The sequence below is a fragment of the Trichechus manatus genome, unplaced genomic scaffold (genome assembly GCF_000243295.1).
Source record: "Trichechus manatus latirostris isolate Lorelei unplaced genomic scaffold, TriManLat1.0 scaffold00046, whole genome shotgun sequence".
In the NCBI taxonomy this organism is placed as follows: domain Eukaryota; kingdom Metazoa; phylum Chordata; class Mammalia; order Sirenia; family Trichechidae; genus Trichechus; species Trichechus manatus.
Window position 1 is genome coordinate 17883140 of NW_004443982.1, and position 12501 is coordinate 17895640.

Genomic DNA, 12501 nt, shown 5'->3' on the forward strand with positions numbered 1-12501 from the left:
AATTTTTACCCTGGTAAGTCGGGATGCCCCTTTTTCAAGGTCTGAAGATGATTGTCATCTAATTCACCAAGATGCAGCCAATTTCCACTCTAACTTACCCCCCACCTATGGCCCCTAGTCGATATCCAGAGGCTTCTCACCCTAGCCGACGCCCCTAACCAGCAGGAAGTAGCCAGAAAAGAAGCGACGCCCTGTTTCCCAAGATTGAGAAACTTCCAATAAAAGGGGGGATTGGAAGAGGCTGTATAGGCCCGGCTCACTATTATTTACTCCCCATTGCTAACCGCCACATTGTCTCGGGATTTTGTTTTTCCTTCCGGTTCCAGTCTCTACAAAAGGTTTAAGATTAACCGATGTTCCTCCCTGGAGGGTGGAAAACAAGTGATAATGATCTAATAATGAAAAACCAAACAAAGCACCCATCTTGTGACAAGAAAAAGCAGGATGTCCCAGATAATCCCCAAGGATGTCACCAGATAACCTCTAAGAATACCAGTAGAAGGTTAACTCATCTAAGACATCACCACCTCAAGGGGAAATTAACACAAACTTCTAAGATCCATAATCCTGTCCCTATAAAAGCCTTCAGCCAATCTCCAGTGGGGGAGACGGGTTTTTTGGAGCAATCTATTCCCCTCTGTCTCCTATATATCGATATATAATAAACATCTTGATGCTCACCTCACCCCTGTCTCAGAATTGGCTATTGTGGCAGGCGGCTCCAATCTGCTTTATTGTGGTAACAGAGTCACCTCAAAATGGCTGGCTATGATGGGGAAGACAGCACTTGGCCAGAATTGAGCAGACACCAGGGGGATTGGGTTTCATTTTGTTTTTAGAATGGGAGGTTGTAAATGTTGTTGGGAGGAGCTAGGACAAAGGGAGAGGCTAAACATGGAGGACCTTTGAAAAGTAAGGTTTATAAGTAAATGGAAGGAATAAAATGGAATTAGCCTTATACAGCAGGAGGGGTCTCTTTTTTTGTAAAAAGAGGGCAGGAGTGCAGATGCAGGAAGGTTTGTAGAGCTGATGACAGGAGGCTGAGGGACTTCCTCTTTGTGGTTTCCATTTTCTTTATGAAACATCAGGCAAGGTCATCTGTTGAAAATGCAGTGGTGAGTGGACATTTCAGGAAAATGAAGAAAGTTTTCAGTATTGTATCTTTTGTTCAGAAGGGAGATTTGACTGTAGAAACACAAAATGGTTTCCAGGCAGAGATAATGACTCAGTTGAGCTTATCGAGCATACATTTGTAGTGGTATGCATCTGTGATGTTGGATTATTGTTGTAGCTTTCCTTGCCAAACCACATGCAAATGTAGAGGAGGAGAGCAGTTGAATTGATCAGGGTTGTGGTTTATCCTGACAGGTGCTACCTGTGGGAATTCAGCATATACGTGAGAAAATGGCTGAAGTGATGGATGGTAGAGTCTTAGATGGGTAGAATACCACAAAGTGAACATAAGATGGAAGCAAAGTCAAGAGTCAAGAAGAAACTAACGTCTTGATGAGGTTAAGGACCATCAGCTTAAGCATGAAACAAGGAGGAATCCAGTGGAGCAGGAGGTGATGGTCAGAGGGTGGGATGTCTGAGACTGAGATTTTAGAGGCAGTGCACTTCTGAGAGATAGCAGGGTCCAGAGTGTGGCCATGGGAGTGGATGGCTGAAGTGGAAGGAGCTGATGATATCTAAACGAGGAGGTCAAGGAAGAGATGCAGGGTGTTGGATCCACTGAAATCACCCAGAGTGATCGAAAGTGTTAGTGTGGAGACATGAGCTGTATTGCAGGTGCTTGAGTTTTCAATGAATCAACTGGGAGGTCAGTATATGACCCCAAAAAAGAGGGGCAAAGGGAAGTGCCTCCAAGTGGTCTGCTCTTCAAAGGAACACAGGGATTTGCATGTAGGGGGGGCAGTGAAAGCCCAGAAATGGCAATAAGAACCCAGGATAAAGGCAACTCCACCTCCCACTCTAACAGCCATGGCATGTAGGGGAAATCAACAACTCTAGCTGAGCTGTCTGCAGGCCAAGTGGTCTTCTGAGAAGAGAGGAGGTCAGGAAGGGGTGGAGATGTTCAGAGAAGAGCTGAGGATTTCAGGGAGTTTGTTATGCATGGAAAGAGAAGTAAATATGTCCAACGGGAAGTTTTTGGAGCAATAGATAATTGGGAAATCAGTGGAGGCCAGGACTTGCCCACATGAGTTTGGAGACTGTGGAATAGATGGCATAATTGGAAGAGGTGACCTCACTTGATTCTATTCCTTCTTCTCAGAAGAGCACCTCAGATATATTTCAGTAGTCTCTTCACTTCTTTTATTTAGGTTAACCACACTCAGTCCCTTTCAATCTTCCTAAGTGTCTCACATGATGTATCTCTGCCCACCCTGTTTGTCCTCCTATAATTTCAAAGCAGTTTAGAGAAGTTATATAGAATTTTTTGATTCCTGACAGACACACTTACCAACTGTATAACACAGGACAACCTACTCAACCTCTCTGAGTCTCAGCTTCCTCATTTGTAAAATGGGGAGGGGGTATGATACTTACCTCACTGGGTTGGCAGGAGGATTAAATTTACACAAGGTACATTGTGCAGTGCTTGATCCAGACCAGCTGCACACTGCATGAATTTTACCTTCCTTTTTAAGTGTGAGACACAGAATTTTAAAAAATGTTCTACCTGTGGTCTGACATGTCAAGAGTGAAGGGGGATCTTGACTTCCTATGTTTTGGAGACCACGTGTCTATGGTGCAATCTCAGACTGATTGTGCTACCCTTTTAAAGAATTGCCTCACATTATTGGCTCATATAGAAGTGTGTAATCAACTACAACTACCAGAGCTTTTTAAATATAAACTGCGGCAAATGAGTCTGGGAAGCTGGTAAAAAGTATCAGGCAAGGCATATAGAAATTGAGAACCTTCATAGGAGGAAGGGTTGTGAATGAGTTTTCCATTTTTCACACCCTGGAAAGTTTGTCAAGGCTTCTAGTCACATCTTAACACACATTAAAAACACAAAAATGTAAAAAAGTTAAGGGGCAATATAAATTCAACTTCAGTAACATATAATAAGAAATGGGACCTCTTCATAACAAAGGGGAAAAAAATCTGAGGTATTATTCACTGAGGGAAGAAATAAATAATGTGTGCTATTTCTAAAGATGTATACACTGTTGAGTCTAAGAAACAAAGCAAGACAAAATACACAAGAAAAAGATGTGTCAGGTGGTGTTTATATTTAAAGGCTGGGCTGGTGTTTGACCATGTGCTTCTTCTTAGAAACATTGGTGTAAATGTTTCTTTGGCGTTTCAGCTAAGACAGAAGCCCTGCCAAAAAGCTGCAGTGATGGTGTGCTGCTGCCCTGCATGTAAGTGCTTGGGATCGCTGTTAGAGATGTTGGGTAGATTGCACTAAATATCCCGTATTGTCTTACCCAGTCCTTATTTGAGGAGGTCACACCATTTGAAGATGGCCAAGTAGGTCTGGGAAGGGAAACCAACAGTTTTTGAACATCAACTCCTCGCAGGTGCTGCATTAGGTACTTTGCATATGTTAATGTAACACATACTCGCGTCAAGATTAAGAATTATCTCTTCTCATTCCTATTTTACAGATGAGTATGTTGAGGGTCATGGAAGTCAAAGACCCACCTATAGTCTCATAGCTAATTGACAGAGCTAAGAATCAAATTTAGGTTCGTCTAAAAACCAAGCATAAGTTCTTCTGATTATACCTAGCAAATGGGTCTAGACCTGCACTGATCAACATAGTAGCCACTAGGTGGCGCAAAAGTTAAGTACTCCTCTGCTAACTGAAAGGTTGGCGGTTTGAATCCTCCCAGAGGCTCCACAGACCTGGCCATCTGCTCCTGTAAGTATGACAGCCTAGAAAATTCTATGGGGCAGTTCTAAGCTGTGACTTGGAGTCACAATGGGTCGGAATCAACTAGACAGCGGCATCTAACAACAACAGCTACATGTGGCTCTTTAATTTTAAATCAAATAAAATTTAAAATTCAATTCCTCAGTTTCACTGGACACATTTCAAGTTGTCAATAGCCACATGTGGCTAGTGGCTACAGTAATGGATACAGGAGACAGAATTCCATCATTGCCAAAAGTTCTATTGGACAGTGGTGGTTTACAACTAATGGGCCCTGACATAATTTAATTGTATAACCACACTTCTGTGGATCTTTCATTGGCAAGGTGTTTATGACAAGTAATAAAAACTGGTAGATTAAAATGTGAAAATTCATTCACTGTGCTTTTAAATTTTTTTATTAAATTGTTTGATATGCATACCAAAGAGTACATATAACACAAATGTACAATTGGATGAATAATTTTAAAGTGAATACCCATGTAAGCACCATTTGGATTAAGAAACAGGACATTACCAGTCCTCTAGAATCCTCCACACGGTATATCCCTTTCTGATCATAGCCCCCTCCCTTCCTTCAGAGGTAACCATTACCCTGACTTTATGTAATTATCACTTTCCTTTATAATGTTATCACCTGTGTATGCATCCCTAAACCATAGAGTTTAGTTTTACTGTTTTAAATTTAATATAAATTGAATCATAAAGTATCTATCCTTCTCCATCGTGCTTCTTTTGTTCAACAAGATATTAGTAAGATTCATTGATGTTGTTGCAAGTATCTGTAGTTCATTCATTTTCTTTGCTGTATATACAATATTCCCATTTAATAAATGTGCCACAATTTATTTATCTATGCTACAGATGAAGGCCATTTGAATTATATCCAGTTTTTTACTATTACCAATGTCCTCCTCTGGAAAAGAATAGGCTTTTCCTTTCTATCAAGGTGAGATTGAGGTTAGCAGCGATTTGCAAACATTTTTGACCTCAGCCATAGTAAGAATACCTTTTATATCATGACTCAGTACATTTATAGGTGTATAGAACTAAAACAAAAATCACCCCAAACAACATTTGACTCTTAATATGTGCTTAGAGTCCCTGGGTGGTGCAAATGGTTAAACGCTGGACTACTAATCAAAAGTTTGGTGGTTCAAACCCACCCAGAGGTGCCGTGGAAGACAGGCATGGTGATCTGCTTCCAAAAGGTCACAGCCTTGAAAATCCTATGGAGCAGTTCTACTCTACACACATGGGGTCGCCATGAGTCGAAATTGACTCAAAGATAACTAACAAAAACAACAATATGTGCTCGGACATTTTCCTTTGTATTAAATTCTAGTCTATTTCCTTTAAAAAAATACTAGTTGTGACCCACAAAATTGCTTTGGGGATCCATTAAAGGTTTGCAACCCACAGTTGGAGAATTCTGGAATATAAGTTACAAAATATACAGCAACACTTGGCTAGTAGAGCCCTTCCAGCACAAGCCTCCACAGTTTCCATGACTACCCATCTTTGAGGCCAGTGAAATCAATCAAGCAATGAACCAAGGAAATCATGGCAATCTGCTACTTTGCTCTGTTCTTCACCAGAACTGGGATGTAAATGCAGCACACAGTTAAAGCAGCTGTAATGTGGTATCTGTCAACAGTGCTTTCAGAGAGAAACTAGGCCAGTCTTTGTAGAAAACCTTGCCCAGGCTATGGAGAAGCTGTCCCATCTCACACCTCAATAGCCTTCAGACAAGAATCTCTTTATTTTTTGATGGGCCTTTCAGGAGCGGCCTCTCCCCAGGGTGTGAAGGAGTTACAGATGACTCAGAGAACCCAAACCCCAGCTCTGAATCAGAGAGCAGGCTGCCTCCTAAGCCTCCTGTTGTGTTTTCCCACATTGCCCAAGTTCCCCTGGCTGCCCTTGGCACTGCAAATAGTGTCGCCTCCCTCACCATCTTCCTAAATACTCTTTGCATCAGGTTTGCTCGTCTTCTTGGGTATAAGAGGACCTCTTTCTCATTTTGCTGGAGATGGGACCAAAGTAAAGGACCACAGCCTTTCCAGAGTGGCATGCCAAATGCCAACTCTAATTTTTATGCAGGGCTGTTCAGGGGTCTATCTACAGAAAATAGCGCCTATGGCAATTAATTTTCAATTGCTGAATGATCTCTCACAGCTGTCAATGGAAACTGTGATGGCCAATAGAAATTGTTTATTAGTGCCCGTTTCTAGTGGCGCCCAGGGTACACACCCTACTTGCCATACCTTAGTTATGCCTCTGGGTCTGTGAGCTAAGGTTGGTGAAGGGAGTGACATCTGGGATTCATGGGTGTGGGGTGGGCATGAGGGTGAGGGCACTGTTCTACTTTTAGCTGCTGGAGCAAGAGCATGTGATGGCTTGGAGGATCTCAAGGGAGTGCGAGGTTAAGAGCATGGTTTTTAATGTCAGATGACCCAGATTCAGTCCTGGCTCTTCCACTTAATAGCTGCATGACTTTGACCAATCTTTTAACCTAAACCATAGTCTCCACACACATAACATCTACTCCTCAGCACTGTTCAATGAGACACTGCATGTAAATCAACAAATGCCTACCACATAAGATGGGCTTATTAATGATACACCAAATATATATATATATATATATATATATACACACACCCACTGCTGTTGAGTCTATCATAGCAACCCTATAGGACACAGCAGAATTGCCCCATTGGGTTTCCAAATCTGTAAATCTTTACAGAAGCAGACTGCCATATCTTTCTCCCACGGAGAGGCTGGTGGGTTCAAACCCCCGACCTTTTGATTAGCAGCCCAGTGCTTTAACCACTGTGCCACCAGGGCTCCTCATTAAGTATTAATGTAAGGAATCCCTGGGTGGCACAAATGCTTAAGCACTCGACTACTAGCTGAAAGGTTGGTGGTTCGAATGCACCTAGAAGCACCTCGGAAGACAAAGCTGGTGATCTGCTTCTGAAAGGTCACAGCCTTGAAAAACCTATGAAGCAGTTCTACTCTGCACACATGGGATTGCCATGAGTTGGAATCGACTAATACATGGTTCTGGTGATCATATTGGAGATGAAGAAATGGTGGAGAGGCCTAGGCAGAGGACTCTGGAAAGCAGCTACATGCAGGATGGAATGCCTGGGAACTGCATGTACACTATATTCTAACCTAGAAACCTGCTCTACTGGGATGGCCAGTACCATTTTGTGTTGCTTGCCTATTGATTACTAGAAGCTTCCTAGAAGGACTCTGAAGCCATGGCATGTCCCAGTGTGGCAACAGAACATCATGATCCATCATCTTGGCTTTTCATGGGTACAGAGAGGAGAGAGCTGGCAGGCCAGCTGAGCATTTGCCTGTCCTGCACCAACACCTTTACTCTTTAGTGATTTAATCTCTAATTCTCCAGGCTTTTCAAGGTGACTCTTCTTAAAAATATTATTTATGGTCAGCACCTTGGTAGGTGGTATGTAAACTTCAGCCTCATTTCTGAAAGGCCACACCCTACAAGGCTCATATCTGAGGAGTTGGTTAGACGCAGAGAGGAAGTGGGTCAAGCAGTGAAGGGGAACAGAAGTGGAGGGAGGGAAAGAAACAGCCAGTCACATAATAAGGAAAGTAAAACCAATTCTAACTCACAGGGACCGTATAGGACAGAGTAGAACTGCCCCGTAGGGTTTCCAAGGGTGTAAATCTTTATGGAAGCAGACTGTCGCATCTTTCTCCCACGGAGCAGCTGGTGGGTTCAAACCGCCGACCTTTCAGTTAGCAGCCGAGCGCTTTAAGTACTGCACCACAGGGCATACTAGGAAAGTAAAAGGGAGGGAGAAAATGAGAACACATGAAAATTAAAACTGCGGGCAACTTCTGAAATAGCAACGGAAGCTTATGCTAGGTCAGTGCTAAGGCAAGGGTCAGTATTCTGTACTTGCTGAACAAACGCCGCCACCTGGTGGCCAAGGAGAATGTGACTCTCGAGGGTCAGTTTGGAAATCAAGTATTTGAAAAACGTGATAAAACAGGGGTGGACGCATGGGCATTTTAAAGTATTTAAAATGTTAAGTTTTACCATGCGCATGCAAATATGTGCTTGGGGTACAGAACACAGAGAGTAGTCCAGGTGAGATCAAAAGGTTAATGAAGAATATGCATCTATTTTTATTTTAGATGATTTTTATTGAATGTCCTCAATGTGCCGGGCACTAGTATAAGTGTCACATGTATATTATCTCATTGAATCCTCTCCTCAACCTTATGAGATCATACCGTTATATCTCCATTTTACATCTGTGGAAATGGAGGCACAGAGAGGTTAATGTAACTAGCCTGAAGTCACTGAGCAAGGGATTGGCAGCATTAAAATTTCAACCCAGGCAGAGGCCACTATATATATTTGAAATATAAGGAAGTCAGAGATTGAATGTAAATTTCAAAGATTTGGAGAAAAAGCAAATAGGGAAAGTAGCTGAGCTAACAATGAAGACATGGGGATAGTTTATCTTTTCCCACGTCAGTCAATCCACTAATATTTACTGAGCACCTACTATGTGCTCTCTACCATTCAGCTGGGGATGCAAGCCAATAGAGGGTATAGTCCCTGCCCTCAAGAAGATCACAGCCATGTTTGGGAAGATAAAAAACACATGTAAGAAGCAGTCAGAAGACAATATATAGTTGTATGAAAACATGCTGTAAATTTTGCAAGGCAGAATGTAGGTGGTGAAGAGAAGAAAGTAGGAGACAATGATGAATGAGGCTATGGAGGGGCATGGGAAGGATTTTAGATAATCAACATTAAGTAATAGAAGTGTCTGGAATTTAAAAGAGCCTTAAACAAAGGACTTGGCCTGACTCCACAGCACCAAGTTAAATACTGCTAGGGGCAGGGAGCTTTAATGATTGGAAATAAACACAATTTAAATAGTCTTCCTGCACATTTATTTAGTGTTTAATTTTGTACTCCAATTCCTTCCAAAAAGAATTTCAGGAGTGAAATCTCCTGGACCTTGCATGTCAACAGAATCTTTTCTTGCAGCTTTTCGTCTTTACGTCTACTAAGAGAAGTGAGGAGTGGGAGGAGGGGAAAGGGCCACATGGGGAGAGAGAAGAGCACAATATTTTAGAGCATAGACTCTGGAACCAGTCTGGATTCAAATCCCAGCTTTGACACTTGCCAGCTGTGTGACTTTGGGCAAGTTACTTAACCTCTCTGTGCCTGTTTCCTCATTGGGTCATAATAAGAATTAAGATGACTTAATCCATGTAAAGCACATAGAATAGGCTTGGTAATCAGTAAGCTGTTACTATAAAGTGTAGTAAGAGTAGTATTCATATTAAAAATGCATATTAATGAGCTTTTTTATTTTGCATTTCCATGTGCCTGTCCCTGTCCCTAGTCACCCTAAGGCATCTTCTGCTTGGGATGATTAAATGGAGGGGTGTGATTTGGGATAGACATGGAAAGAGAAAGGTAGAGTGTTTCCATTCGGGGCTGGCAAAACCAAGATTTTTTAAGTTGAAACCATGATCTTGAAACCAGGCTTTGTTGTGAGAGAGACAATTTCTTCTAAACTTCTTTAGCTCTCATTTATCACAACAAAAACAAATCCCAGAGGACTGAGGCCACGTTTCTCCCACAGCACAGAAAGGACACTCCTTCAGCCTGTGAGGTCTGGACAGGAGACTTGCTGCTCTGGAGTGAAGGGGGCTGGGCAGGGTGGGAGTGGGGATTAGGGGAAAGTGGGCTTTAGAGGCACTGAGGGCAGAGGGAGCCCCTGAGGTGGGGAAGCAGGCAGTCAGGAAAGCCCGTGTCCTGATTGTCCTCCTCCAGACCAAAGCCTGGTGGAAAGACTATCCAAGGTTTAGGGGCTTCTGCTTCCCTTCCCATTTGTGACTCTCTGAGGTCACCCTTGCACAGGGAACCCAGCTAATCATGACTAACAAGGCAGGAGGAGAAGTGTGGTCAGAGAGAGTGGGGAGAAGACCTCAGGTGTGGCCAAGCAGAGTCCAGAAGTCCCAGCCTAGGGGTGGGTGGGATGTGAAGCTGAGGGCCAGCAGGCCTTCCATGTTGCCATCTGTGCTGAGCAGCCCAGGCCACAGCCCTGAAGGGGTTAGGTGGTATAGGCTCCAGGGTATCCAGCTCACAGAGAGCCAAGCAAGGCCGAAGATGCAAGCAGAAGACAACACAGGCCCCACCAGCTACAGTCCTCAGATGTACACGCCAGCAGCATGTGTAGGGACCACACTCGAGCAAACACGGGCCTAAACTGGCCCCAAGAACAGCCTCAGGCCAGAAAGCCCCACAGCCCCTCTGCCATAAGGTTGTACCAAGCCCTCTCCCACACTCCTGTGTACCATCAGGAAGGAGGAGGACAGGGAGATATTCTGAAAGACAGAGCATTTCAAGTCAAAGTTGTCTAGTTATACCAAAAAGACCATTCAGTTCAGCAGCAGTGAAGTCACCTGGCTTGTTAAGGTTAAAGTTTCATTTTTCTTGGTGCCCAGAGATGGTGGGGCAATCATGAGGAAGTTCAAATCCATTCTAGAATATAAAGAAGCTACATTTTCTTTGCACATCTGAGCAGTGATTCTACTACCATTAGACACAAATATCTAATGAAAGATTTACGTTGTTTTGCCCCAGACACCTGCCTCGCATTGATTCAGGGTAGGGTTGCACAGTTGATTATTGTAATTGCTGTCAATAAGTTGTACACCTGTAAAAAGTTGTGCGATAGATCTATTTACAATGACCAAAAAAACCCCCCCCCAAAACAAGAGAGAAGCTGCTAAGGCTATTTATGTACAATCAAATACCTCATGGGATTTGGTTTCTTGGTGTAGAGGTTAGGGTCATGGTTTCATGGGACATTCCAGTTAATTGGCCTAATAACGTGTTTAGTGCTTCTGTTCCACCCCCTAGTGCGTTACATAGTGCCTGGGGTCTTAAAAGCTTGCAAGCAGTCATTTAAGGTACAACAATTGGTCTCTATTCTCCTGGAGCAACAGAGGAAGAAGGAGAGTCAGGAATAGGAAGAGGATATGGAATGTGACAGTGCAGAACTGCCCCATAGGGTTTCCTTCTCTTGATAAACATTATCTTTGGGGATTTTAAAGGGAGGAGTGGATGGTCTGCATAGCGATTGAGATATTTCTTGACCCCTGGCCTGACACTATTACATGCTATCTTACTATGGCCCCTTAATCAAACTCTCTTCTTTGACAATGTGAGCACTTAATAGATTCCCTCCTAAAAACATTGGTTTGAGTAAAGTTTTTTGTTGTTGTTGTTGATCTTTTAAAACTTTATCTAGTTCAGACTTACTAACTTTTTCGGTTTTAAAGAACAAAAAATCAGATGTGAGAAACCAGATTGCAGGCTCAGATGTGCTCTAACTCACTGGTTAGTTTGGGCAATTCTTCCATTTTTTCTAGGAAAAGAGGAGAGTGGCCCTGAGCACAAAGATCAGTATTGTTGTGTGCCATTGAGTTAATTCTGATCATTTATAGTGGTCGAATTTCAACCCCAGAATCCTTTTCCTCTGGGACCCGCACAGTTGCAGTCCAGTGCCCTCCCTTATGGCTCTCCAAAGCAGAAGAAAATTCTTGTGATTAAGCACTTGGGCTTTGACGCCAGACAAGATTGGGCTTGAATCTCAGCCCTGATACTTACTGTGTAATCAATCACAGGAAAGTATCTTTATCTCACCTGTCTCAGCTTTTTTTTTTTTTTTTTCTATAAAATGGAAATAATTATAGTTATGGCTGCATAGAGTTGTGAGGAATAAAAGTAATCATGTTTATAAGATGTTTAGCATAGTACCCAGCTCACACTGACACTATCATTATGTACTCCTTTTCACATGTGGCCCCTCTCCGGTCTCACCTCTCTCAGATTGTTTCAGTAATACTGGCTGTTGAACTTTGTTGTTGTTGTGTACCATCAAGTTGATTTCAACTCATAGTGACCCCGTGTGACTATGCAGAACTGCCCTCATAGGGTTTTCTGGGCTGTAACCTTTACAGAAGCAGATTGCCAGGTCTTTTCTCCCATGGAGCCACTGGGGGGTTTGAACTGCCAACCTTTCAGTTAGTAGCCAAGTCCTTAACTGTTGTACCACCAGGGCTCCTAACATGCCCTTTTTATCAACTCCAGGCTTTGCACATGCTGTTCCCTTTGCCAGGAACCCTCTTCCCAGTGCCTTCACTAGTCAAATGTCTTCTCATGTTTCAGATATCAGGAAGGGACAGATCCACATTTCTAGGGGTTGGAAGCTTAGACAATTTGGTGTGAGGACTTGGAAAGAAATCAAAATATGAATTCAAAATTAGGTACAAAGTGAAAGAATATTTATTCAGAATGAAATCACAACAAATTACTGAAGCGTTAGAGATTGAGGTCTAAGATCTCTGGTCAATGTGGCAGAAATGCTTGCTAGACATGTTCCCCAATCACAATCTGGCTTCTCTTCCCCACCTAGAACATTCTACAACTCCCAGCATTTACTAGGGACCAGGTGGGGGCCCTGTGGCTTAAGCTTTATAAACTTTAGTATAAATTCATCTCTGGTCTCATATTTTATGTTACTTTCTCTGGGAATCTT